This window comes from Moschus berezovskii, chromosome 25 (assembly GCF_049115385.1).
Source record: "Moschus berezovskii isolate FMDL1 chromosome 25, NW_MosBer_1.0, whole genome shotgun sequence".
NCBI classification, from domain to species: Eukaryota; Metazoa; Chordata; class Mammalia; order Artiodactyla; family Moschidae; genus Moschus; species Moschus berezovskii.
The window spans coordinates 40,749,139-40,776,388 of record NC_142484.1 but is presented as its reverse complement, the minus strand read 5'-3'; the positions used below and the strand labels follow the sequence as shown (position 1 = coordinate 40,776,388).

Sequence of the window (27,250 nt, the reverse complement as noted above, 5' to 3'; positions counted from 1 at the left end):
CCATTCTGTCCACCCATAACAGTCTTCTTGGCTACAAATCAAATGCACCAAGCTTATTCCCATTTAGGGATCTAATTTATTTACTGTTCACACTCCCTGAAAACACTTTCATAAGATCTTCTCGAGCTCTGGTTCACTGGAATACAGCTGGGACTAAAATAACTTCTCTGCTCTAGAAGAGTTCACTGGTAATAATGCCAGAGAAATGAAAGAGAAGGGAAAACAATGGGGTGGGGGGAACATCGCTACTACAGAATCACAAACTAAGTGCCATAGGACCACAGAAGAGAATGTAACCTACTGCAGAGGAAAGATTTCTAAATTCAGATCTGTCACTGTCTTAGATACAAGACCAGGAAATAACAATGACACACACTATTAAATGGAGATGATTCCATTTTGATGCTCTTAAAGTGCCACACTCCATATGTCAGCAAACCTGGGAAACAGCAGTGGCCACAAGACTGGAAAAGGTCAGTTTTCATTCCAATCCCAAAGAAGAGAAATAGCAGAAAATGTTCAAACTACCAAACAATTGTGCCCATTTCGCAAGCTAGCAAGATTATGCTCAAAATCCTTTAAGCTAGGTTACAGCAGCACATGAACCAAGAACTTCCTGATATACAAGCTGGATTTTGAAGAGACAGAGGAACCAGAAATCAAATTGCCAAGATTCACTGGATCATGGAGAAAGCAAAGGCATTCCAGGAAAACATCTACTTCTGCTTCATTTATTATGCTAAAGCCTTTGACTGGGTGGATCACAATAAACTGTGGAAAGTTCTTAAAGAGATGGGAGTACCTGTCTCCTGAGAAACCTGTGCACAGGACAAGAAGCAACAGTTAGAACTGGACATGGTTCCAGATGGGGAAAGGAGCACAACAAGGCTGTGTGCTGTCACCCTGCTTATTTAACTTACATGCAGAGTTAATCATGTGAAATGCCAGGCTGGATGACTCACAAGCTCAAACTGCTGGGAGAAATGCTAACCACCTCAGATATGCAGATGGTACCATTCTAATGGCAGAAAGAAAATAATAACTAAAGAACCTTTTGATGAGGGTGAAAGAGGAGAGTGAAAAATCTGGCTTGAAACTCAGTTTTCAAAAAAGCAAGATATGGCATCTGGTCCCAACACTTCATGGCAAACAGAAAAGGAAAAAATGGAAACAGTGGCAGATTTTATTTTCTTGAGTTCCAAAATCACTGGGGACAGTGAATGAAGCCATGAAATTAAAAGATGCTTGCTCCTTAGACAGTGTATTAAAAAGCAGAGACATCACTTTGTCAACAAAGATCTGCATAATCAAAGCTATGGTTTTTCCAATAAGCATGTACAAATGTGACAGCTGGACCATAAAGAAGGCTGAGAGGTGAAGAACTGATGTTTTCAAATCGTGGTGCTAAGACTCTTAAGACTCCCCTGGTCTCCAGGGAGATCTAACAAATCTTTCCTAAAGGAAATTGACCCTTAAATTCACTGGAAGGACTAATGCTAAAGCTGAAGCTCCAATACTTTGGCCCCTGACACAAAGCTGACTTACTGGAAAAGACCCTGATGCTGGGAAAGACTGAAGATAAAAGGAGAAGGGGACGGCAGAGGATAAGACGGTCACTGACTCAATGGACATGAATTTCCAGCAAACTCCAGGAGACAGTGGAGGACACAGGAGCCTAGTGTGCTATAGTCTATGGAGTCGTAAAGAGTCAGACACGGCTGAGTGACTGAACAACAACAAATTCCACTTGACTCTGCACCACACAGAAGCCCCATTAATACGCATGAATAATAGATGTCATTGACAAAATTTAGGATGTTATTTAATTCATAAAAATACTTCAGAGGTTACATTTGGGCTATGCCCACTCCTTCGTTGTCCTCCAAGGCCCTTCTATGGTTGTTTGATCTGGGATCAGATACACTACACCTGAAGTAGGTCAATCAGATAGGGTAAAGGCAAAGGGGAAGAAGATGCAGTAGAGATTCAGATCCGAGTCACTTTAATGATAGCATCATATTTTTTTAAAGGTGCTACTGCTGAGTTCCCCACAGCGGTCCTGGTTCCAGTCTTTCCTGAGACTTGATTATTTAGTACATCCTTCAATTCTGTGAGCCTACTAAGAGTCCCTTGTACTGCAAGGAGATCCAACCAGTCCATCCTAAAGGAGATCAATCCTGAGTGTTCATTGGAAGGACTGATGCTAAAGCTGAAACTGCAATACTTTGGCCACCTCATGCGAAGAGTTGACTCACTGGAAAAGACTCTGATGCTGGGAAAGGTTGGGGGCGGGAGGAGAAGGGGACGACCGAAAATGAGATGGCTGGACGGCATCACCGACTCTGTGGACATGAGTTTGAGTGAACTCCGGGAGTTGGTGATGGACAGGGAGGCCTGGCGTGCTGTGATTCATGGGGTCGCGGAGAGTCGGACACGACTGAGCAACTGAACTGAACTGAACTCAAAGTCCTTGCCTTAATCCCTGTTTTTGTCTTAAGCTAACCAAATTGGTTTCTTTTATAAAAAAAAAAAACCCTAGCAACTGTGAAACACTTCAAATATACAATCATCCTAGTGAAAAGCTAAAACAGAGATTCAAGTTTATGTCTCTATTCCAAGTAGTGTGAAGTTACTACATACCTAAAAACTGTACTGACATAATAGAAAGAGCAAGACGTTAGTGTCACTCACTTTCAGATGCAGATTCAACTTCTAGATTCACTATCTGCTACCTATCTGCTGCTGCTGCTGCGTCACTTCAGTCGTGTCCGACTCTGTGTGACCCCATAGACAGAAGCTCACCAGGCTCCCCCGTCCCTGGGATTCTCCAGGCAAGAACACTGGAGTGGGTTGCCATTTTCAAACAAGTCATTTAACATTCTCCGGCTCCTAATCTACTGGTGACAACCCTCAGAGGGCTGTTGGAAGATTTTAAACAAGATAAAAGATGTCAAAACAATCAGCAAAATGTCTGGAAGTTAGTAGGGGCCCAATAAATGTTAATCCTCACCTTGTTTCCCAATAAGGAAAAGATGTTTAATAAAAAATAAGTGAAAAGCCAACTCTGGCTAGAGCGAAAGTAACTCAGTAACTCAGTCGTGTCCACCTCTTTGTGACCCCATGGACTATCCAGTCCATGGAATTCTCCAGGTCAGAATACTGGAGTGGGCAGCCTTTCCCTTCTCCAGGGGATCTTCCCAACCCAGAGATGGAACCCAGGTCTCCCGCATCGCAGGCGAATTCTTTACCAGCTGAGCCACCAGGGAAGAGGATTAACAAATAAAGCCATGAGTTAAATACACCCCCTCATCTGTTTTGTTTTGTATGGCCCACAAGCCAAGACTGGTTTTCAAATTTTAAAATAGAGTAGTACGTTGAATACTGTGTTGCCTCCTCCCCTAAAATTATATATACATATATGTAAATATATATATATATATATATGTTGAAATCATAACCCATGGTATCTATGTGAATGTGATCTTACCTTGAGATAGGGTCTTTGCACATGCAGTCAAGGTGAAGTCATACCGGATTAAGGTAAGCCCTAAATCACAATGACTGGTATCTGTTGGCCTAAGAAGGCCATGTGCTGACAGAGGCAGAGATTGGGAAAATGTGGCAAAAAGCCAAGGAATGTCAAGAATTATCAGGAGCCACCTGAAATTGGAAGAGGTAAAGACAGATTCTTCCTTAGACACTTCAGGGAGCATAGCTCTGTCAACATCTTAATTTCAGGTTTCTGGTCTCCAGAAGTACGTGAGAACATGTTTCTGTTGTCTTAAGCCACCCAGTTTGTGGTAAATTGTTATGGCAGCCCTAGAAAACTAAAATACAAAGTTTGATCATGCTATCTGTTTTGTATGGCCCACAAAACAGTTAATTCTTTTAATGTTATTTAAATTCCTATACTCAGTATATAATGACCTAATACAAATAGGTTTTGTTTCTAATCAAAACAATAGCATTTCCCAACATATGAAACTATAAAATTCAAATTTCACTGTCCATAAATAAAGTTTTACTGCTCACAGCCACATTCGTTTACATCTTTTCTATGGCTGCTTCTGTCCTACAAATGCAATGTTGAATAGTTACCGTAGAGACCACATGGCCCTCAAAACTGGAAATAATTACTATCTGGCTCCATGTAGAAAGTTTGACTATCCCTGGTCTTAAGCATTAATGCTGAAGACACAAATAGTAGCTCAACAGGTTAAAAACCTGAAGGAACAAACAAACACAAAACCTAGGAATTTTTATCATGGGAAAAGGTTTAAAGTTTTAAAATAAATCAAGATTTAAGAAAAAAAAGTAAATAACAGAGGTGCTAGTCAAGAATAGTCTGATTCCTATCTCGTGAAATAAGTTAGATGACAGCAATCATTATTATGGAGAAGCTGGCTACACTATAAGGACGTGGAACAAGACTACTAATTTGCTTTATGATGCATCATTTAAGATAGGCAGAAGACATCTACTTGAAGCCTCCTAAAAACAGTATAAAGTGGCAGAGAAAAATGGTTTAAAAAATCAGACAGAAAGACACGTCCCAATCTTCTCTTCCCAGTCTAAATGTCAATTCTGAGCAACTGAAATTGTTTATTGACTAAACATTACAAAAATCTCCCACCTGGCCACATTATAAATCTATCCCTACTATAATCCATCCTTAAGAGTACCTTCAGAATGATTGTCCTAAAATACAAAGTTTGATCATGCTATCTGTTTTGTATGGCCCACAAAACAGTTAATTTTTTTAATGTTATTTAATTTCCTATACTCAGTATTTAACGCCCTTCACAGTAAGACCCAAATCCCCATCCAGTCCCATTTCATATCACTCCTTAATAATCCAGAAGCTTCTCCTATATTCAACTTTGTTATAAACATCTATAACATTCTAGGTTTCCCTGTCTGTAAACCCACTATGGTTTTAATTACTTGTTTACTCTTTCACACTAAACTGAATTTTATGACAGAAGCATGTCTGTCAGGTTCACTATGATATGATACACCGAGCACGCAAACACTGTACACAGATGCATAATAAGCATAAGCTGAATAAAGAATGAATAAATTGACAAGGATGACTGACTACGCGAAGGCTCAGGACTCCAATTTTTCTGCATATATTGTTACCGCTCTCCTGAGAATCACCTTTGCCTTGTTTACCTGTCTGGGAAATTCTTCTCATCTTTCACATGCAGCCTCCTCAGGAAACCCTTTCCTTACATTTTCCTGCCAACTGTTCTTTCCTCCACATTGCTAAAATAATATGTACCATGTGATACTGTAATATATCTACCTGTTGGTACGTATGCTTCATTAAACCTTGAGTTTCTAAAGGACAAGAACCCTGTTTAATTCAGCATTGTTTTCTCTGACACTTAGTTCAATGTATGGAGCATGTGAAGAATAAAAATGAACTTGCTGAGTACATAAACTAAAATTATTTCACAAATATAACAAAGCTCTAAATCACAGAACGGTGTACATATTAGTATTTTCACTGTAGGTTAAATTGTTTTAATAATCTATTAAATAGTGTTTTAAACAATTGTGACTACATATTCCAGTTTAAATACAATTTATAAATGAATGAAATTTCATCTTCTGTTGTAAATTATGATAGCAATAATGTTGTTGTTCAGTCACCAAGTCACGTCCGACTCTTTGCAACCCCATGGACTGCAGCATGCCAGGCTTCTCTGTCCCTCACCATCTCCTGGAGTTTGTCCAAGTTTATGTCCATTGCATTGGTGATGCCATCCAACCATCTCATCCTCTGTCGCCCTCTTTTCCTTCTACCTTCAATCTTTCCCAGCATCAGGGTCTTTCCTAATGAATCAGCTGTTCACATCAGGTGACCAAAGTACTGGGGCTTCAGCTTCAGCATCAGTCCTTCCAGTGAATATTCAGGGTTGATATCTTTTAAGATTGACTGGTTTGACCCTGCTGTCCAAGGGACTCTCAAGAGTCCTCTCCTGCACCACAGTTTGAAAGCATCAATTCTTTGACACTCTGCCCTCTTTATTGTCTAGCTCTCATATCCTTACATGACCATAGCCTTGACTATACGGACCTTTGTTGGCAAAGTGTTTGTTTGCTTCTTAACACTGTCCTGGTTTATCATAGTTCTGCTGCGAAGAAGCAATCATCTTCTAATTTCATGGTTGCAGTCACCATTCACAGTGATTTTAGAGCAAATGAAGAGGAAATCTGTCACTGCTTTGGACCTTTTCCCCTTCTGTATGCCATGAAGTGATGGGAACGGGTGCCATCTTCTTAGTTTTTTAATACTGAGCTTTAAGGTGGCTTTTTCACTCTCCTCCTTCACCCTCATAACAACGTTCTTTAGTTCCTCTTCATTTTCTGCCATTAGAAACTCAAAATACTTAGAATAAAATACACAATTCTTTTTTCGCCAACATTTCAATTTACAGATATTAACAACAATTAAGTCATTAAGCATTTTCAAATAACCCTATCTATACACATTTATATATGAACATATATATATTCTGTGTATGAACACATGATATAAATGTTATAGATATTAATCATAAATTACATCAATCCTATTAAGATAGTTCAACTGAAATACGTCCAAAATAAATATCATAATTTAATTGCAATGTTCTAATATCTGGATTCAATTAAGTTCAGGAAAGTTTCAAGAAGGCCACCCAGTAATAAACACAAAATAAATTGTGTCTGCTGTCTTGTTAGTGATAATTTTTTATTGCTACCTCAGTTTCAGATGTCAGAGTAATGACTTCCATATTCTGATTAAAATGCAAATTGAAACCATATGTTAGAAAAGCATACACTTTCAATGTCACTGTTTTCTGAATTTAAGCACAATAAAAGTATAAACGCTAACAATTACCCCAATGAATTCTATTGATTCTAGATGTAGAAAATACGGACTTTACATTGCACACTATGTCAACACATGAAGTTATGGCACATCAATTAACAGTTATGATCATATATACACACACACATACGCATATATACATATATATATATGTATATGTAACTGATGAGGGGTGAAAATTATAAAACGATATGAATCTTGATTAACCTTAAAACAGAATGAATCTTAATTGATTTGATTTTCTTCAAAAGCGAAAACCAAAAATGAGTTTATAAACCTCTTTGTAATCTTCAGATTTACTAAAGTAACCACAATTACTTTAATGTACATTTTCAGAAAAATGAAAAGGAAACAGTAGACTGATATGTTTGTTTAATTTTGCTAATGAATTAAATAAATAAAATTCTATATAAATCAATTTAACATTTAATGAATTTCTAAGAGTATGCTATGAGTTTCCCAAATATCTTCTGAGATTGATTCAAAACTAACCAGCCCAATAATTTAAATATTACAAGCTTTGCTCTTCTTCATTTTCATTTGTGATATTAAAACTGCTGTGTGCATAAGACTTTCTTTTGTTTTGAAAGGAAAACTTTGAAGTAATGAAAAAACTTTTCTTATAAACGGAACTCCAAAAAAGGCTGAATCATGAATATTCTGTTCAAGAGTGATTATTTCTGGGACTTCCCTGGAAGTTCAGTGGTTAGGACTCAAATACTTTCACTACTGCAGCCTGGGCTGAATCCTTGGTCACGGAACTAAGATCCCGCAAGGCACACAGCCACAAAAAGACTGAGTATTTCTCTTTTTTCTTTTCTTTTTGTTTTGTAAGAGCGAGTATTTCTAAATTAAACATATTTCTTCCCAATATCAGCTAGACGTAAAAAATTAAAGGTCAATGCCAGCTAAGTTTACACAATTTATAGACATCAAAGGCAGGAAACTCAATGTAAGTACAGTTCTGTTGCGTAAGAAAAAAGTGAAGGTGACCATAACAGCGTTCACCTAAAAGAGAGACTAGGATGAGGTAGGGTAGGGGTTAAACCACAGCCCTCAAGACAAATAAAGTCACTTGACTGTACTTTAAAAAAATGTTCAATTTGAAATACGAATGACATCTTCCTGTATCGCACCCTATACTTCAGTTGCAGACTAACGAATAATCGATGTCTCTGATCAGTCTAAAACACGACTCTGGTGTCTCACAGTAGTTCACCTTTTCCTTGCTTTCTTACACGTTAGCAGAGAACCCCTATATCTTATTTACCTGATAATTTCAGGACAAATTACACTTTTTTCTTTTTATAATATCCATAGCAGAGAGAAAAAACAGGGAGTAAAAATATTTTATTACTTGCAAGTTCCTCAGATATAACAAATATTCTCAATTGTTCTATCTTCCACATTTCACCTCAGCAAAAGAGAGACAATTAAAAATGTCTATAATATGTTGACAGCATAATCTACCATATAGTATTATCAATGACTATATTTCCATTTCTAGTTCAAAACTCCTAAAACCACATAAAAATAGACATCAACTCTTCTTTATCTAATCAATACTCTATATACCTTGAAGGAAAAAGAGGAGTGAAATGAGTTATTTTTAGACAACTAAATAGTTGAATTCTCTATCAGAATGTTACAAGACTAGATAAAAGTACAAAGATTTTGTTCTAAAATTAAGGAAACCTGTGCCTCCATAGAATACAAGTTCTCCAAAAATACACCTTTCCTGGAAGCACAGATAACATTTTTCCATGCTTAGAAGACTTCACAAACATGATCAAACTCAGTCACAACAATGGCAAAGACAATAATAAAAGCAAATATTATTGAGACCTTCCTACTCACTAATAAGTCTTATATGTACTATCATATTTAATTTTCACAATATTATTCTGTGAGGTAGGAGCTATTATGATGCCAATTATGCCAGCTGAGAAAATGGAGGTAGAAGTGAAACGGTTTGACCAAGATCATAATGCATGGCTGGGAAGTCTTTCTTAGTAACAAAATAAAATACTGAATTAATCCTGAAAAGATCTCAGGGTTCCCAGACTAATAACCAGGGGCCACAGAGTCGAAAGATATGAACACTAATTGGTGTGAAAACTGATCCCAGGATTTAAGTCTCCAGATTCCACACCACTATTCCTTCTACCACTGCCCTGTTTTCTTCTGTCTCTTGACCTACACCAGGTTGCTGCCATAGTTTCAGGGCTAGAAAGTCAACTTAACACTAACAAATATAATAAACCAGATCCTGTCACCAGTGCCGGTTTTACAGAATAGAATTAAATCTTTAAAATATTAAATGTCTATTTATAATAGACATCTAACAACAACAACAAAATAATTGCAAAGGCAAAATAATAAATGCCGCATCTGAAAACTTTAGGTCTGTGTAGCCCACGTACATTTTTAAGTAAATGCCTTTTTATTTTCCTTTTCATTTTTTCCTTTCTATTTTCTTTTTCTATTTTTCTTTAAATAAATACTTCATAAGTACAAGGTCAAGTTTTAGTATGAACAGTCCTTACCTGCAACTTTTTCAGCATAATGAAAATAATAGAGTCCATCATTTTTCATCAAATGATATTTACAAGTTGGGCCAGGACATTTCATCCTCTACTTTGCTAATTGCTATTAGAGGTATAAAGGGCATACCTTAAAAGATATTCCAAATGAGCTATTTTTCTTCTATACATTAAACACATTGCATCTCTTCAATTTCTTCACTGTACTGCTCACTTTACTGAACCAATTATAGCATATCTTAGAATGCAAAAATTTCGAGAACCTATACATTGTAGGATACATCTAAACGTAGTTTCTCAAACAATGTATTATTTCTAATAAGCAATACAACTAATTGTTACTTTAATCTCATGCTATGTTTATGAAAGTTGCTAAGAAATATCACTAAATGGTACAAGATTAACTGGTAGAAAAAAAAATCATAGACTCCTTTTTATCACATGCCAGTCATATAATTTAACAAATGATACAGAATCTACATCTTTTCCTCCAAAAAATTTTTTAACATATAATGCATTATTTTTAATTAAGGTATTTAAGCCCTTAATTAGTATACTTTTACCTCTTACCTTTATATTTGCTTTAACGGTGACAAACATTTTAATGATTTTGTATAGATGATTAAAAGGTGATATTTAGCTTTGTAACTAAATTTGTATCTCACAACAAGAATAAACATGACAAATGCCACACTACAAAAGTCATAGCTCTTTGCTTCTGCTTTAAAAACTACCAAATATTAATTAGATTACATTATAACACACGGATTGCATTATAATTATACATACTTTTGAATGTCAAAATAAAAAAAAATACATAAATATCATAAAAACCCAGTAGAATACTGACAGATGACCAAGGAGCTACAAAATTTAGTAAAGCACAAAAAGAAGCTTTTTCAGAACTTAAATTGTTGGCTGCTGCTGCTGCTGCTAAGTCACTTCAGTCGTGTCCGACTCTGTGTGACCCCACAGACGGAAGCCCACCAGGCGAATTGTTGGCTAACTGAATATAAATAATTTATTTTTCCTTTGACTTTAAAATACAACACACTCAAATAACTTAACTCCTAGAAATACAACTAATGCTTACCTTCCTGACCAAAGTGACATAAAATGATTTAACACAGAAGTGTATTGAGCTAATATCCCATGCTACTGTCTAAAGCTGTCACAGCAGTGCTAAATTTTTTTAAATACTGCCATTACAGTCCAGACCTCCAGATTTAACGTTAATTAAAAGACCATAAATGAAAACAATCATGCTCTGTACTGCAACTGTTGCCACATTTAAGGATTATTTTTAATATTCATTTAAAAAGTCCAGGTTCTAAAAAGTCATCAACCAACACCTTTCAGGTAGGATACAGTAGCCTAGAAAAAGCACTAATAAACCCAGTTAAAACCTGACATTTCAATATTACCTTATTATATATCATCAATATGAGATTAGAAGTCACATAACCTTCCATGCTGTTTCCATAATCTATAAATGGTATAATAAAAGCTATCATGCCTATTTTTAACAGGGTGGCTTTGGTATGTTAAATGCAAAAAGGTATGTGAAAAGCATTTATAAAGGCATTAGATAAATATGATACTATGGAGGTATTATTCACTGAATACAAAGCATTCTGGTTATTCCTGCAAGAAATTATAAAGACAGACATAGAAGAAAAAATCCCAGACAATGAAAAGCTTTGTTTTAGTGAGAAAAAAAAAGAAATAAAAAACTGTAAACTCATATATTAAATATCTGAAAGGCAAAAAAAATTAAACCTCATTCATAATTTCCCTTTAAATTCATGCCCTACACACACACACACACACACATACATGCCCTCAATAAATAATTCTTGGCTTATCTAAGAAAATCAGAGAGAAAGACAAAAATAAATTAAGCATTTCTTCTGTAGATCTGCACATACTACAGATCTACATATACTCTGCAGCCATGTTAAGGACAGCTATGTTTCCAGACTTTATTAATAATGACTTGCACAGTCTGGATTTAGTAAAAGAAGACAGAACTAGAAAAGTGAATAGCTAGGTTCAAGTAAACAAGGTGACTATGGCAGATTGGGTCCCAGAACCTATCTTCAAATCAGCTTTCAGGCAAAGCATCCTGGGAAACTAATCACACATTATGAAAGTGACTATGCAATGTTAATAACCCAAATATCATTTCCTCTTTAGAACAATGTCTACAATTTTAAAATGTTCCTGTGATCGATGTGGTGATATCATGCTCTCCCAGGCCAGACCTAAGCCATAATGGTAATCAGTCACTGATTTTATCATAATATATATAGATATAGATACACTCAGATCTTAAACTCTCTGTGCAAACAAATATTTCTATGAATTACGTATTTTTTCTCACTTATTAGAGTAATTATCACAGTAAAGAAATGTTAGGTTTAAGGGTTTCTTATTCCTCTTAGACGACATTAATCTTCATAACAGTCACAAAACAATAATGTATTAATTATTCCATTTGACAGAGGAGGAAACTAAGAAAAAGCAAGTAAGTGGTAAACCAGGATTCAAACTGATGAGTGCCAGCAGCGCTCAGTCCTGAGAATCAAGACTATCTCCATATCTTGCCAATATCAATCACTCCTGGGGTACGAAATCACTCCTGCTGACCGAAAACCACTGATCTAGTTTTGTGAGAACTTTCTGTCAAGTTTCTGAATTTTGTCAAAAGTTTATTTTGACTCTGTTAAGATGACTTTTCTAAGTATGTTAATAAGTCCATTACGTTAATTGACTTCTGAATGTTAAGCTAAATTTGAATTCCTAGGCTAAACCTCATTTGAACATGGTATTATTAGACTGATCTGCTACCATTTTGTTAAGAATGCTGTGTCTAAATTCATGAGGATTCTGAGTCCGTCGTTTCCATTTTCTTGTAGTGTCTTTGTCTTGCTTTGGTATCAAAATTATGCTGGCCTCAGAAAATGGATCCTGAATTGACTGCTTCTCTTCAACGTTCTGATGCAGTTTGAGTAGAATGAGTAGAACTGGTATCATGTCTCTTTTAAACATTTATTAAAACTCACCAGGGAAGCTACCCAGGCATGGAATTTTCTTTGGGAAAGGTTTTAAATTACAAAGCCAATTTCTTCAATAAATATAGGGCTGATCAGTTTATATATTTCTTTTTCAGTGAGTTTTGGTGGTTTATAACTTTTAAGACACAAAGGAGAAAGAGGCAGCAGAGAATGAGATGGTCAGATAGCATCACTGATTCACTGGACATGAATCTCAGCAAACTCCAGGAGAGTGAAGGCCAGAGGAGCCTGGCATGCTGGAGTCCACGGGGTCACAAAGAGTAGGACACAATTTAACAACTGGACAACAGCAACAATCTTTAAAGAAATATAACCTTTTCACCTAAGCTGACAAATATATGCACAGAAACTTATTCAATTAACAAGTTGCAATACTTTAATTGGTTGGCTCAAAAGTTCATTTGGCTTTTTCCATAAGATTCTATGGAAAAACCCAAACAAACATTTTGGCCAACTCAGTAGCACCTGTATAATCTATAATGGAATAACCTCTCTCATTCCTGATGCTGGTAATTTGTATCTTTTCTCTTTTTTTCTTCATCAACCTGACTTAAAGGTTTGTTACTTTTATTCATTTTCTCAAAGAACTAGCTAAAGTTATGTTGATTGCTTGGTTTTGATTTTTTTTTTCAGTTATTTCCACTCTAATATTTACTATTTCTTTACTTATGCTTACTTTGGGTTTAACTACTCTTCTTTTTCTAGCTTCTTAAAGTTGAAACTGAAATCACTGACTTAAGATCTTTTTTTTCCTAAACAGGCATTTCATGTTATAAATGTCCCTCTAAGTAGCCAGTCAATATCTTACCAATTTTGATATGTTTGTTTTTTCATTTAATTCAAAACACTTTCTACTTTACTTCTGATATCTTCTGATATTTTCAAATATTGGGGAATTTTCTAGATATCTTTTGGTTACTGGTTCTAATTTAATTTCATTGACACCAAACAATAAATTGTATGACTTGAATCATTTGAGATTTGTTTTGTAGCACAGAATATGGTAAATTTTGATGATACTTGAAAATAATTTTCCCTCCATGCTGCTGTATAGAATGATCTATAAACGTCAACAATGTCAGGTTAGTTAACAGGGTTACTCAAGGCTTCTGTATCTTTCATGATTTTCTTTTTATATTCTATATCAAGGATGTTGTTTATTTCTCATTTCAGTTCTGTCAGTTTTTGCTTTATTTATTTTGAGGCCCTCTTATTAAATGCATAAACATTTAGGAATATTACGTCCTCTTAATTCATTTATCCTTTTACTGTTATGAAATTACCCTCTTTCTCTCTAGTAATATGCTTGGCTTTGAAATCTACCATGCACGAGCACATGCTAAATCCCTTCAGTCATGTCCAACTCTTCGCAATCCCATGGACTGTAGCCCTCCAGGCTCCTCTGTCCATGGGATTCTCCATGCATGATTACTGGAGTGGGCTGCCATGCCCTCCTCCAGGGGATCTTCTTGACCCAACGATCAAACTCGCATCTCTTACATCTCCTGCACTGGCAAGCAGGTTCTTTACCACTAGCACCATTATTATTACAGCCACTCTAGCTTACTTCTAATTAGAGTGAGCATAATATATCTCTTATCAAAACTTTTACTTTTAACCCATTTTAAATTTATTTGTCCCTTTACTTTTAAAGTGATTACCTATGTAATCTTGTAGGTTACATATAGTTGGGTTGATCTGAGGTTTATAATATACATACCTTCAAGTGATTTATACAATGTCCCACACGGTATAAAAATCTGTCATTACATTTCTGTTTCTTCCCTCTTGAACTCTGTATCACTGTTGTTAAACAATACTTCTACGTATAACCCTCACAAACTACACTGCTATTATTTTTGCAATTACACTTTTAAAGAGGGATATATAAGAAAAGTATCTTTTATATCTACCAAGGTATTGATAGTTACCATTTTCAGTGTTCTTCATTTCTCTGTGTAGATCTAGATTTCCAACTACTATTATTTTCCTGAAAACTTCCTGACAAACTTTAACATTTCCTCTACTACAGGTCTGCTGGTGATGAATTCTTTTAGCTTTTCTATGTCTGAAAAAGTCTTTACTTTGTACATACCACCTTCAAGGAAAACTGAAGCACACATTACCTTCACAAGGCAAACAGTGTATATAACTAGGTGTATAAAGACTGGTTATGATGAAATCTCATGCCTAAAGAAAAATGGCACCCTTTTTTCCTTTGGCCTAATTGATCCTGTAGTGCTTCTTCAAGCCACTTGGAGCAGAATAACTACTAGACTCAATGTCAACCTCCAACCCCAAAATCTCTAGGATGAATTATCAAATTATTCAAATAGAAACACAGGACAAAGAAACACAAGACAAAATTATCTCCTAAAGAGCCAATAAATCTATGTTCAAATGAATGACTAGAATAATGATACTTTCTCACATTCCAAGCTACTCTGTTTTTTCACCAGAAAGTACCGAATCTAAAAATATACCTTCTTAGCTTTTATCCATGCACATCTGGAGAAATTCACAAACCAGTCATGTACAGAGATGATTATCACCATATTGATCATGACATTGAGGAGTTGGAAGTAATTTGGATGTCCATCACTGGAAGAATGAACAAGTAAAATGCACCAGATGAACCAGATGGTGTCAATGGTGCACAATTCTGCCAATGTACTAAAAACCACTCCAGAGGGGTAATTTTTATGGTATGTGATTTATATCTCAATAAAGCCATTATAAGGCACATACAGGGGATCAAGGGATGAACATTCTGGCACACCAGGTGGCAGTCAGAGCAATACACGGAAGGTCACAAAGGAACACACATAGGGCTCAAAAACACAGTGTCAGCTCAAAGTAAATACAACAATATGGACAGACCTTCAAATGCATGCATGCTAAGTCACGTCACTCGTGTCTGACTCTGCAACCCTATCGACCAGAGTCCGCCAGGCTCCTCTGTCCATGGGGTTCTCCAGCCAAGAATACTGCAGTGGGTTACCATGCCCTCCTCTAAAGGATCTAAAACAGCACTAAATTGCTCAATAAAAGAAAATAAGAGGGAGTCTCTAATAATTCCCGTTTTCATGCTCACAAGTCCTCCTCTATGTCTGCCTTTGTGATCAAGTGGCCCATGACAATTTTTAAGAATCTATTCACCTTGGATAGCAAAGTATCTCACCTTCTACCAAATGAAGATAAAAGCAAAAGATGGCCCAAATATTATATTGGGCACCAAAAGCACATTCCTCAATGTGATTTAAAGAATCAGAGTAAGAATACAGAGAAAAATAGCATCCCTAATTCTGGTACTCATAAGAAACCATCCAACAAAGGAATCTACTAGCTCAGGAGATCAGTTGATAACAGATCTACTTACGCTTTTATTTACCTTCCCTTGAGAAAACAAGGTCATTTGGTTGGCTTAAAGAACCTGGGTCTCAAAGTTAATGGAAGGGGGCAAGGAAAGAAGAAGAATAGGTATTGTTAATATGTTCACCAACATATAAGGGTCACTCTCTCTCATCTTTTCCATTTGCTAGAGTATTTGCTCACAATCTCCATCCATTCGGTAACTATTCATTAAGCACATATTATAGTCTAAACATCATATTTCAGGATTTGAAATAGCTCAATTGGAATTCCATCACCTCCACTAGCTTTGTTCGTAGTGATGCTCTCTAAGGCCCACTTGATGTCTGGCTCCAGGTGAGTGATCACGCCATTGTGATTATCTTCGTCATGAAGCTCTTTTTTGTACAGTTCTTCTGTGTATTCTTGCCACCTCTTCTTAATATCTTCTGCTTCTGTTAGGTCCATACCATTTCTGTCCTTTATCAAGCCCATCTTTGCATGAAATGTTCCCTTGGAATCTCTAATTTTCTTGAAAAGATCTCTTGTTTTTCCTATTCTCTTGTTTTCCTCTATTTCTTTGCACTGATCGCTGAGGAAGGCTGTTTCATCTCTCCTTGCTATTCTTTGGAACTCTGCATTCAGATGCTTACATCTTTCCTTTTCTCCTTTGCTTTTCACTTCTCTTCTTTTCACAGCTATTTGTAAGGCCTCCTCAGACAGCCATTTTGCTTTTCTGCATTTCTTTTCCATGGGGATGGTCTTGGTCCCTGTCTCCTGTACAATATCATGAACCTCCATCCAGAGTTCATCAGGCACTCTATCTATCAGATCTAGTCCCTTAAATCTATTTCTTACTTCCACCGTATAATCATAAGGGATTTGATTTAGGTCATATCAGAATGGCCTAGTGGTTTTCCCTACTTTCTTCAATTTAAGTCTGAATTTGGCAATAAGGAGTTCATGATCTGAGCCACAGTCAGCTCCTGGTCTTGTTTTTGCTAACTGTATACAGCTTCTCCATCTTTGGCTGCAAAGAATATAACCAGTCTGATTTCGGTGTTGACCATCTGGTGATGTCCATGTGTAGAGTCTTCTCTTGTGTGAACCGTGAACTTCCAGATGTTCAAGCAGGTTTTAGAAAGGGCAGAGGAACCAGAGATCAAATTGCCAACATCCGCTGGATCATGGAGAAAGCAAGAGAGTTCCAGAAAAACATCTATTTCTCCTTCATTGACTATGCCAAAGCCTTTGACTGTGTGGATCACAATAAACTGTGGAACATTCTGAAAGAGATGGGAATCCCAGACCACCTGACCTGCCTCTTGAGAAACCTGTATGCAGGTCAGGAAGCAATAGTTAGAACCGGACATGGAACAACAGACTGCTTCCAAATAGGCATTGTCACCCTGCTTATTTAACTTCTATGCAGAGTACATCATGAGGAATGCTGGGCTGGAAGAAGCACAAGCTGGAATCAAGATTGCTGGGAGAAATATCAGTAACCTCAGATAAGCAGATGACACTACCCTTATGGCAGAAAGTGAAGAGGAACTCAAAAGCCTCTTGATGAAAGTGAAAGAGGAGAGTGAAAAGGTTGGCTTGAAGCTCAACATTCAGAAAATGAAGATCATGGCATCTGGTCCCATCACTTCATGGGAAATAGATGGGGAAACAGTGGAAACAGTGTCAGACTTTATTTTGGGGGGCTCCAAAATCACTGCGGATGCTGATTGCAGCCAGGAAATTAAAAGACGCTTACTCCTTGGAAGGAAAGTTATGACCAATCTAGATAGCATATTAGGAGAAGGCAATGGCAAGCCACTCCAGTACTCTTGCCTGGAAAATTCCCTGGATGGAGGAGCCTGGTGGGCTGCAGTCCTTGGGGTCGCTGAGGGTCGGACACGACTGAGCAACTTCACTTTCACTTTTCACTTTCACATTGGAGAAGGAAATGGCAACCCACTCCAGTGTTCTTGCCTGGAGAATCCCAGGGACGGGGGAGCCTGGTGGGCTTCCGTCTATGGGGTCACACAGAGTCGGACACGACTGAAGTGACTTAGCAGCAGCAGCAGCAGCAGCAGATAGCATATTAAAAAGCAGAGACATTACTTGGCCAACAAAGGTCCGTCTATTCAAGGCTATGGTTTTTCCAGTGGTCATGTACGGATGTGAGAGTTGGACTGTGAAGAAAGCTGATCGCCGAAGAATTGATGCTTTTGAACTGTGGTGCTGGAGAAGACTCTTGAGAGTCCCTTGGACTGTGAGGAGAGCCTACCAGTCCATTCTAAAGGAGATCAATCCTGGGTGTTCATTGGAAGGACTGATGCTAAAGCTGAAACTCTAATACTTTGGCCACCTCATGCGAAGAGTTGACTCACTGGAAAAGAGTCTGATGCTAGGAGGGATTGGGGGTGGGAGGAGACGGGGACGACAGAGAATGAGATAGCTGGATGGCACCACCAACTCGATGGACATGAGTTTGAGTGAACTCCGGGAGTTGGTGATGGACAGGGAGGCCTGGCGTGCTGTGATTTATGGGGTCGCAAAGAGTCGGACACGACTGAGCGACTGAACTGAACTGAACTGATAGTCTAAACATTGTGGATACTAGGGATGTCAGTGAACAAGCAAGAATTCTTGCTGTTAAGAAGCTTACATACAGTGCAGGGAAAATGAAGCAAACAAATATGAAAATTTCCAAATTTTAAAATTTAATTTACTTGTAAGAGCCATGAAAAAGAAAAGAGTACAAGATAGATAGGTGAGGGGAAGCTGCTTTAACTATAACAGTAAAGACTCTCTTAGGATGTAACAATAGGTTGCTGCTGCTGCTAAGTCGCTTCAGTCATGTCCAACTCTGTGCGACCCCATAGACGGCAGTCCACCAGGCTCCCCTGTCCCTGGGATTCTCCAGGCAAGAATACTGGAGTGGGTTGCCATTGCCTTCTCCGAACAATAGGTTAAGAAGCATATAAGGAGAAGGTGCTAGCCAAGAAAATTTTAGGGAAATAGATTTCTAAGCCCCCATCCCTGTCCCCCAAAAGTGCTACAGCTATAAAGGACTAACAAGCATCAAACACTCTATAGACAAAAGCAATCCAGTGTAAAGAATAAGAAAAGCAGATGGAGGTCAGAGACATACCAGCTTTGTGAGGTGTCGGTATTGCACACAGGGGCAGTGAGAAGTGGGAAGGGAAGGTTTTTCTGAATTTTAAGCAGATCAAGAAGCTCTAATTTGTATTTCCAATGACTCTAACTGCGAATGAGGTGAGAGATTTTAGGCTCAGACTCTAGTTATAACTATGTCGGTAATGAGTCAATATAAGATGCAAGGGATATTTTCAAAGGAGAATAAGATTTTGCAATGGACTGGACCAAAAGTATAAGATGAAGAAAAGAGTTTCTGGCCTGAGCAACTAGATGAATGGTTGATGTCTTCCGATGCAAAAGGAAGGCTTAGGGAAGCAATTTGAAAGAGTATTTATAATTGCTTTTTGAATTTAATACTTTCAGCTTACTTTTTTTTCCCAGTTCATCTATCAAATTTCTCCAACTAGTTTACAATCCACTTTGTATTTCTTTTGTATCCTCACATGCCTAGCATAGCTGATACATAATAAATACCTGCTGAATCTAATTAAATTGAAGTAGCCTTACAAGAAAACATATGAGTCAACATTTTCAAACCGTATGTTTGAAAAATCAAATACAGATGTTTTAATCAAAGACACTGCATGTTTAAAATTAAAAAACAAGTGCTAGAGACAAGCCTGTAGATATATGTTTACAATTTTAAAATGTATGCATTGTTGAATGCTTGGTGGCATAAAGGAAATTGCAGAAAGAAGTTTTCAAAAGACTTACATAGGAAGATTGGTAAATGTCATAAATTATAGTTAAACTAAACAGAAGTGAACTACACTTGACATCACACCCTAAATAATTGTTAGCAGCAAATTATAAGTTTTGGAAAACTGGAATCCTCAGTCATCGTCACAACCAACAAAATAAAAGGAACTCATGTAAATGCTAACTTTTATGTGTTTTCTTTTAAATCAAACTGTGGCAAAGTTGAATCCCAGCAGCTGGTGTTCTTGTGGGTAATTGATTCTGGCATATTACCTTCACAAAAACACTTCCATCATCTTATAGACATATCTTGGGCAAAACCCAGAGAATATATTTAATTCTTTTTGGATATCTTCTATACATTTGCCCTTTAACAACTAATTCTCTATCAACTCTAAAAATCTGGGGGGGAAAACTATACAATTTTTAAATTTTTACATTTTTCTTTCCAAAATTTGGTAACATAGAACTTAAAGACTTTCACATGGGTATTAATTGCTGCTGCTGCTGCTAAGTCACTTCAGTCGTGTCCAACTCTGTGTGACCCCATAGATGGAAGCCCACCAGGCTCCCCCGTCCCTGGGATTCTCCAGGCAAGAACACTGGAGTGGGTTGCCATTTCCTTCTCCAATGTGTGAAAGTGAAAAGTGAAAGTGAAGTCGCTCAGTCGTGTCCGACCCTTAGCAAATCTAAGGAATGCAGCCTACCAGGCTCCTCCATCCATGGGATTTTCTAGGCAAGAGTACTGGAGTGGCTTGCCATTGCCTTCTCCGGGGTATTAATTAAACTGTATTAAACTGAAAGACTTCATAATTTCTTAAAACAGCTAGTTAAATCATAATTTAAGACATTTATAGCTAAGACTACAAATCACTTAGGTTTAATAACTGAGAATTATCCGGGCTTACTGACAGAAATTATGAATAATAAGAATAGCCCAAGAGAATCAGTTCAGTTCAGTTCAGTCGCTCAGTCATGTCTGACTCTTTGTGATCCCATGAATCGCAGCACGCCAGGCCTCCCTGTCCATCACCAACACCTGGACTTCACTCAAATTCATGTCCATCAAGTCAGTGATGCCATCCAACCATCTCATCCTCTGTCATCCCCTTCTCCTCCTGCCCCTAAGCATCAGGGTCTTTCCAAATGAGTCAACTCTTCGCATGAGGTGGCCAAAGTATTGGAGTTTCAGCTTTAGCATCAGTCCTTCCAATGAATATTCGGGACTGATTTCCTTTGGGATTCACTGGTTGTATCTCCTTGCAGTCCAAGGGACTCTCAAGAGTCTTCTCCAGCACCACAGTTCAAAAGCATCAATTCTTCGGCAATCAGCTTTCTTCACAGTCCAACTCTCACATCCATACATGACCACTGGAAAAACCATACCTTGAATAGAAGAACCGTGGTTGGCAAAGTAATGTCTCTGCTTTTTAATATGCTATCTAGGTTGGTCATAACTTTCCTTCCAAGGAGTAAGCGTCTTTTAATTTCATGGCTGTAGTCACCACCTGCAGTGATTTTGGACCCCAAAAACATAAAGTCTGACACTGTTTCCCCATCTATTTCCCATGAAGTGATGGAACCAGATGTCATGATCTTAGTTTTCTGAACACTGAGCTTCAAGCCAACTTTTTCACTCTCCTCTTTCACTTTCATCAAGAGGCTTTTGAGTTCCTCTTCACTTTCTGCCATAAGGGTGGTGTCATCTGCATATCCGAGGTTATTGATATTTCTCCTGGCAATCTTGATTCCAGCTTGTGCTTCTTCCAGCCCAGCGTTCCTCATGATGTACTCTGCATAGAAGTTAAATAAGCAGGGTGACAATATACAACCTTGACGTACTCCTTTTCCTATTTGGAACCAGTCTGTTGTTCCATGTCCAGTTCTAACTGTTGCTTCCTGACCTGCATATAGGTTTCTCAAGAGGCAGGTCAGGTGGCCTGGTAGTCCCATCTCTTTCAGAATTTTCCACAGTTTCTATCCTCTCATAAAAGCAAAAGCATCAATAGAGATGTCCCTTATTTAGAATATATAGTTCTTCACCCGCTCCCTACGACACCTAACATAACACAGTTCACAAACACAACTAGCAAGATTTATATTCACAACTACACAGTTTAAACACTGTACTGTTTTTTACTTTGAGACAACTATCAATGTTAAAAAACAGAGATGAGGTTTTACATCTCTCTCTCCCCTAGTAAAGTATAAGGTCCTCAGAATCAGGAACTATACCATGTTTACTTGGGTAACCCCAATTTTACCAATTATGCCTAACAGAGTAGAAACTCAACAAATGTTCTTTTTTTTTTCCCTAAATTTTGGCCTCAACTTAACAATCCTTGGAAAGGCAAGAACTTTGTCTTATGATCACCAGAGACATGTCTCAAAGATAGAGCTACCTCCAATTCCTCTCCTTTCTATATTCAGGTCCCATGCAATTCATAAAGCCTTCTTGGGGGCTTTCCTGGGGGTCCAGTGGCTAGGACTCCAGGCTCCCCACACAGGGTGCTCAGGTTCAATCCCCAGTTGGGGAACTAGATCTCACATGCAGCAACCAAGAGCTACTGCAGTCAAATAAATAACACATAAAATGTTGTCGCTGTTCAGTTGCTCAGTCACGTCTGACTCTTTACGACCCATGGACTGCAGCATGCCAGGCCTCTCTGTCCTTCACCATCTCCTGGAGCTTGCTCAAACGCATGTCCATTGAGTCAGTGATGCCATCCAACCATCCTGTCCTCTGTCGGCCCCCTCTCCTCTTGCCCTCAGTCTTTCTCAGCATGAGTGTCTTTTCTAATGAGTTGGCTCTTCACATCAGGTGGCCAAAGTATCCGAGCTTCAGTTTTAGCATCAGTCCTTCCAATGAATACTCAGGGTTGATTTCCTTTAGAATTGACTGGTTCGATCTCCTTCCAGTCCAATGGACTCTCAAGAGTCTTCTCCAACACCACAATTCAAAAGCATCAATTCTTCAGCACTCAGCTTTCTATCTGCTCCAGCTCTCACATCCATACATGACTGCTGGAAAAATTATAGCTTTGACTAGATGGACCTGTGTAAGCAAAGTAATGTCTCTGCTTTTTAATATGCTGTCTAGGTTGGTCATAGCTTTTCTTCCAAAGAGCAAGTGTCTTTTAATTTTGTGGCTGCAGTCACCATCTGCAGTGATTTTGGAGCCCAAGAAAATAAAGTCTGTCACTATTTCCATTGTTTCCCCATCTATTTGCCATGAAGTGATAGAAATGGATGCCATGACCTTAGTTTTTTTGAATGTTGAGTTTTAAGCCAGCTTTTTTCACTCTCTTCTTTCACCTTCAAGAGGCCCTTTAGTTATTATTCACTTTTTGCAATAAGGATGGTATCGTCTGCATATCTGAGGTTATTGATATTTCTCTCAGCAATCTTGATTCCAGCTTGTGCTTCATCCTGCCTGGTATTTCACGTGATATACTCTGCATATAAGTTAATTAAGCAGGGTACAATATACAGCCTTGATATAGTCCTTTCCCAACCTGGAACCAGTCTGCTGTTCCATGTCTGGTTCTGTTTCTTCGTGACCTGCTTACAGGTTTGTCAGGAGACAGGTAAGGTGGTCTGGTATTCCCATCTCCAAGAATTTTCCACAATATGTTGTTATCCACACAGTCAAAGGCTTTAGCATAGTCAGTGAAGCAGAAGTAGATATTTTTCTGGGATTCTCTTGCTTTTTCTATGATCCAACTGATGTTGGTAATTTGACCCCTGGTTCTTTTGCCTTTTCTAAATCCAGCTTGAACATCTGGGAGTTTTCAGCTCACACACTATTGAAGTCTAAGTTGGAGAATTTTGAGCATTACTTTGTTAGCATGTGAAATGAGTGCAATTGTGTGTTAGTCTGAACATTCTTTGGCATAGTCCTTCTATGGGATTGGAATGAAAACTGACCTTTTCCAGTCCTGCAGCCACTGCTGAGTTTTCCAAATTTGCTGGCATATTGAGTGCAGCATTTTCACAGCATCATCTTTTAGAATTTGAAATAGTTCAGCTGGATTTCCATCACCTCCACTAGCTTTGTTCACAGTGATGCTTCCTAAGGCCCACTTGACTTCACACTCCAAGATGTCTGGCTCTAGGTGAGTGATCACATCATCGTGGCTATCTGTGGTTACCAGGACCCAGGGAATGGAGCAGTGACCTCCACAAGAGATTCAGCTTTTAAATGAATGAGTGTCTCCTGCAGAGGACGGTCAGCAGTAACCTGCCGCGGACGGTCAGCAGTAACCTGCCGCAAGGACAGGGGCTCTGGCTGCCGCAGGCCTGCGAGGTGAGGCGTGTGGCATACATCCTCTTGGAGGAGGTCACCATCAGCCCCACTATAGAGCTGCCAGGCAGACTACCCACAAACTATAAACATTAAAAAAAAATAAAATAAAACCTTCTCATTTCCCCAGCGCAAAGCTAACTCCCTTTCCTAAAGTTCTAACCGTACTGTCTACCCACATATTTGATGATGAATAAACTATCATTTTAATTATTTACAGCTTACAGGTCAATACCAGTTCTTTTTTTTTAAACATTTTATTTTGTATTGGGGGTAGCAATTAACAAACAATGTTGTGATAATTTCCAGTGAACAGGGAAGGGAGTCAGCCACACATATACATGTATCCATTCTCCCCCAAACTCCTCTCCCATCCAGGCTGCCGCAGAGTGTTGAGCAGAGTTCCCTGCGCCATACAGCAGGCCCCTGTTGTTTATCCATTTTAAATAGAGCAATACATTAACATTTTAAATCCAGATCTAGATAAACCTTATTGCCTCAACCAAACTACTTTCAAGAACAGAATAATGACTTGTGTACTATTTGTTATTTGTTTAGTCACTATATCGTGTCTGCCTCTTTTGCAATCCCATGGACTATATAGTCCTCCAGGCTCCTCTGTCTCTGGGATTTCCCAGGCAAGAATACTGGAGTTGGTTGCCATTTCCTTCTCCAGGGGATCTTCCTGACCCAGGGATCGAACCTACATCTCCTGCATTGGCAGGCAGATTCTTTACCACTGAGCCACCAGGGAAGACCATAATGACTTATACTTGTGTCCAAATACACAGGACAGTGCTTTGCACAAAATAAATGCTCATTGATAAAAATAAAGACAAAGATGATAAAGACAATATGAAGCCAGTTTTCCATATTTTTCTCAGATATTCATTCAAAGGTGTGTCAATGCCTTTGTAAGGAATGGATAACTGTCGCAGACAAAACTAACAAAATTATATTATTACTAATCAAATAGTAATTTACTGTCACCCAACATTTTAGTGGGTATATGTGTATATGAACGAAACCAACTCAGTGTAATGAGAATATAACCAAGAATTAGGTGAAAAGTTATGATTACACTCTCCAAAGAATGGTTACTTAATACTATGAGCTACCAAAACTATATGGCATAGTAACAAAAGACATCACAAAACAATATGCCCCCAATTTTTCACTAGGTATATAATGTGTAATGTGAACGTGCATCTATGTGTATTTATGTAGGGACACTGGAGGAAAGGGAAGGGGGTAAAATAATAAACACTAAAATGTTAGCAATTACTACATGGTAAAACTACAGTAACTTTTACTTTCTTCATGTTTTTCTCTACTTTCTAATTCAAAAACACATACCTAAATACAATAAATAACTTTCTTAAAATAAAAGCTCCCAATATTTAGAAATTTTGTCATTGATGTTAAAATCAGCCAACACTCTCAACTCAGTCTAGTGAGCAATATAACAGAGTTCTAGAATTTAGTTATTTCTTAAGGATAAATCCAGGCTCTGAAAATATTTCTTACCTATTCCACACTAATCACCCTCTTACTTAAATAATAGTTACATTGCAATAGTATAAATAAAAGGTTCCATTTAGAGGAAGGGGAGATGAAGATGAAAGAAGATGAAGATACTAAAACTATCATTAGTATCCCAAATACATCATGTACAAATTTCTTTGAACACAGTCAAAAATCCATGTGTGAGGCTTTGATCTCATTAAATTTTTAAATTACAGACCTTGGCTGACAAAAGATAAAAGACCAATCTATATTTTGCACTTTCTGAAAAGTTTTTCTAATACTGAAATTTATTAATCTGAACATAAAAAGCACAAATCTACTTAACAGACAAATGTTACTCCCCACACACAAAAAGTTTCACATTTAGAAAGAACTAGAGATTCATGGCTGGATGGCATCACCGACTTGATGGACATGAGTTTGAGTGAACTCCGGGAGTTGGTGATGGACAGGGAGGCCTGGCGTGCTGTGATTCATGGGGTCGCAAAGAGTCGGACACGACTGAACAGAACTGAGAGATTCAAAGGTTTATTCTAGATTGCAAATGCTATCAAAACAACATAGTACAGCCACTCTGGAAAACAGTTTATCAGTTTCTTTAAAAACTAGCCATTCAACTACCATACAACCTGGCAACTGTATTCCAAGGCATTTATCCCAGAGAAATAAAAACTCCCATTCACACAAAAACTTGCATGTGAATATTTATAGCATCTTTATTTGTAATAGCCAAAAACTGGAAGCAAGCCAGATGTTCTTCAATAGGTGAACAGTGAAATAAACTAGTACATCCACACCACGGTCACTTACTCGGCAATAAAAAGGAACGAACTACTGATATGCCCAACAACTTGAATCAATCTCCAGAGAATTATGGTGAGTGAAAACAGCTAATGACAAAAAATATGTACTATATAATTCTATTTATAAAACATTCTTGAAATGACTACAGAAACTAAAGAATTATAGAGATAAAAAATAAATTAGTGGTTGCCAGAGGTTGGGCAATAGAAGGGAAAGGTCAGAGGGAAGTACTGGATTGGCCAAAAAGTTTGTTCAGGTTTTTCTATAACATTTTAGGAAAAACTCAAATTTTTTAGCCAACCCAATAAAGTAGCTACAAAATGGCAACATGAAGAAAATGTTCTCTATCTTGACTATAATAAATATCAATGTAAATATCCTACTTTTGATCTACTATAGTTTTGTAAGATACTACCATTAAGGGAAACTGTGTGGAGAGTACATGAGATCTATTATTTCTTATAAATGCATAGGAATCTATGATTATTTCAAAATAAAAAGCTTAATCTTAAAAAAACAGAGTATTTTTAGGGCATCTTCCAACATTGATTATATCAATCAAAATCAAATATCTTCCCTCCAGGAATTTCCAGTCTAAACTAGACAACACAAAAAGTTTGTGGAAATTTACTTAGAATTTAAGAGAAGTGTATAAATACATATAGTATATTAAAGTATGACCATGTGGTCATATAAAAAAGCATGTGCACAACTAAAAGGAAAACAAATGGATTAAGACTCAAATCCATTCTGGGTATGCAGATGTAACATTTTTAAGTCTTTTACAAAATAAGAAAGGAAAGCAGCACCTAGAATAGTTTAGTGCTACCATCATGGTTTCCATAGCACCCTATAATTCATCTTTCAGTCCTTTTCAAACATCATTACTTCTACTGTGACTTTTCCACTA

At 37.6% G+C, this 27,250-nt stretch overlaps 1 protein-coding gene across 2 annotated transcripts in view; it reads right to left on the bottom strand.

Moving 5' to 3' along the window:
• TMEM135 (transmembrane protein 135) overlaps positions 1-27,250 on the bottom strand; it is a 279,124-nt gene that overhangs the window by 189,236 nt on the left and 62,638 nt on the right. The gene's annotated exons all lie outside the window — the stretch shown is intronic.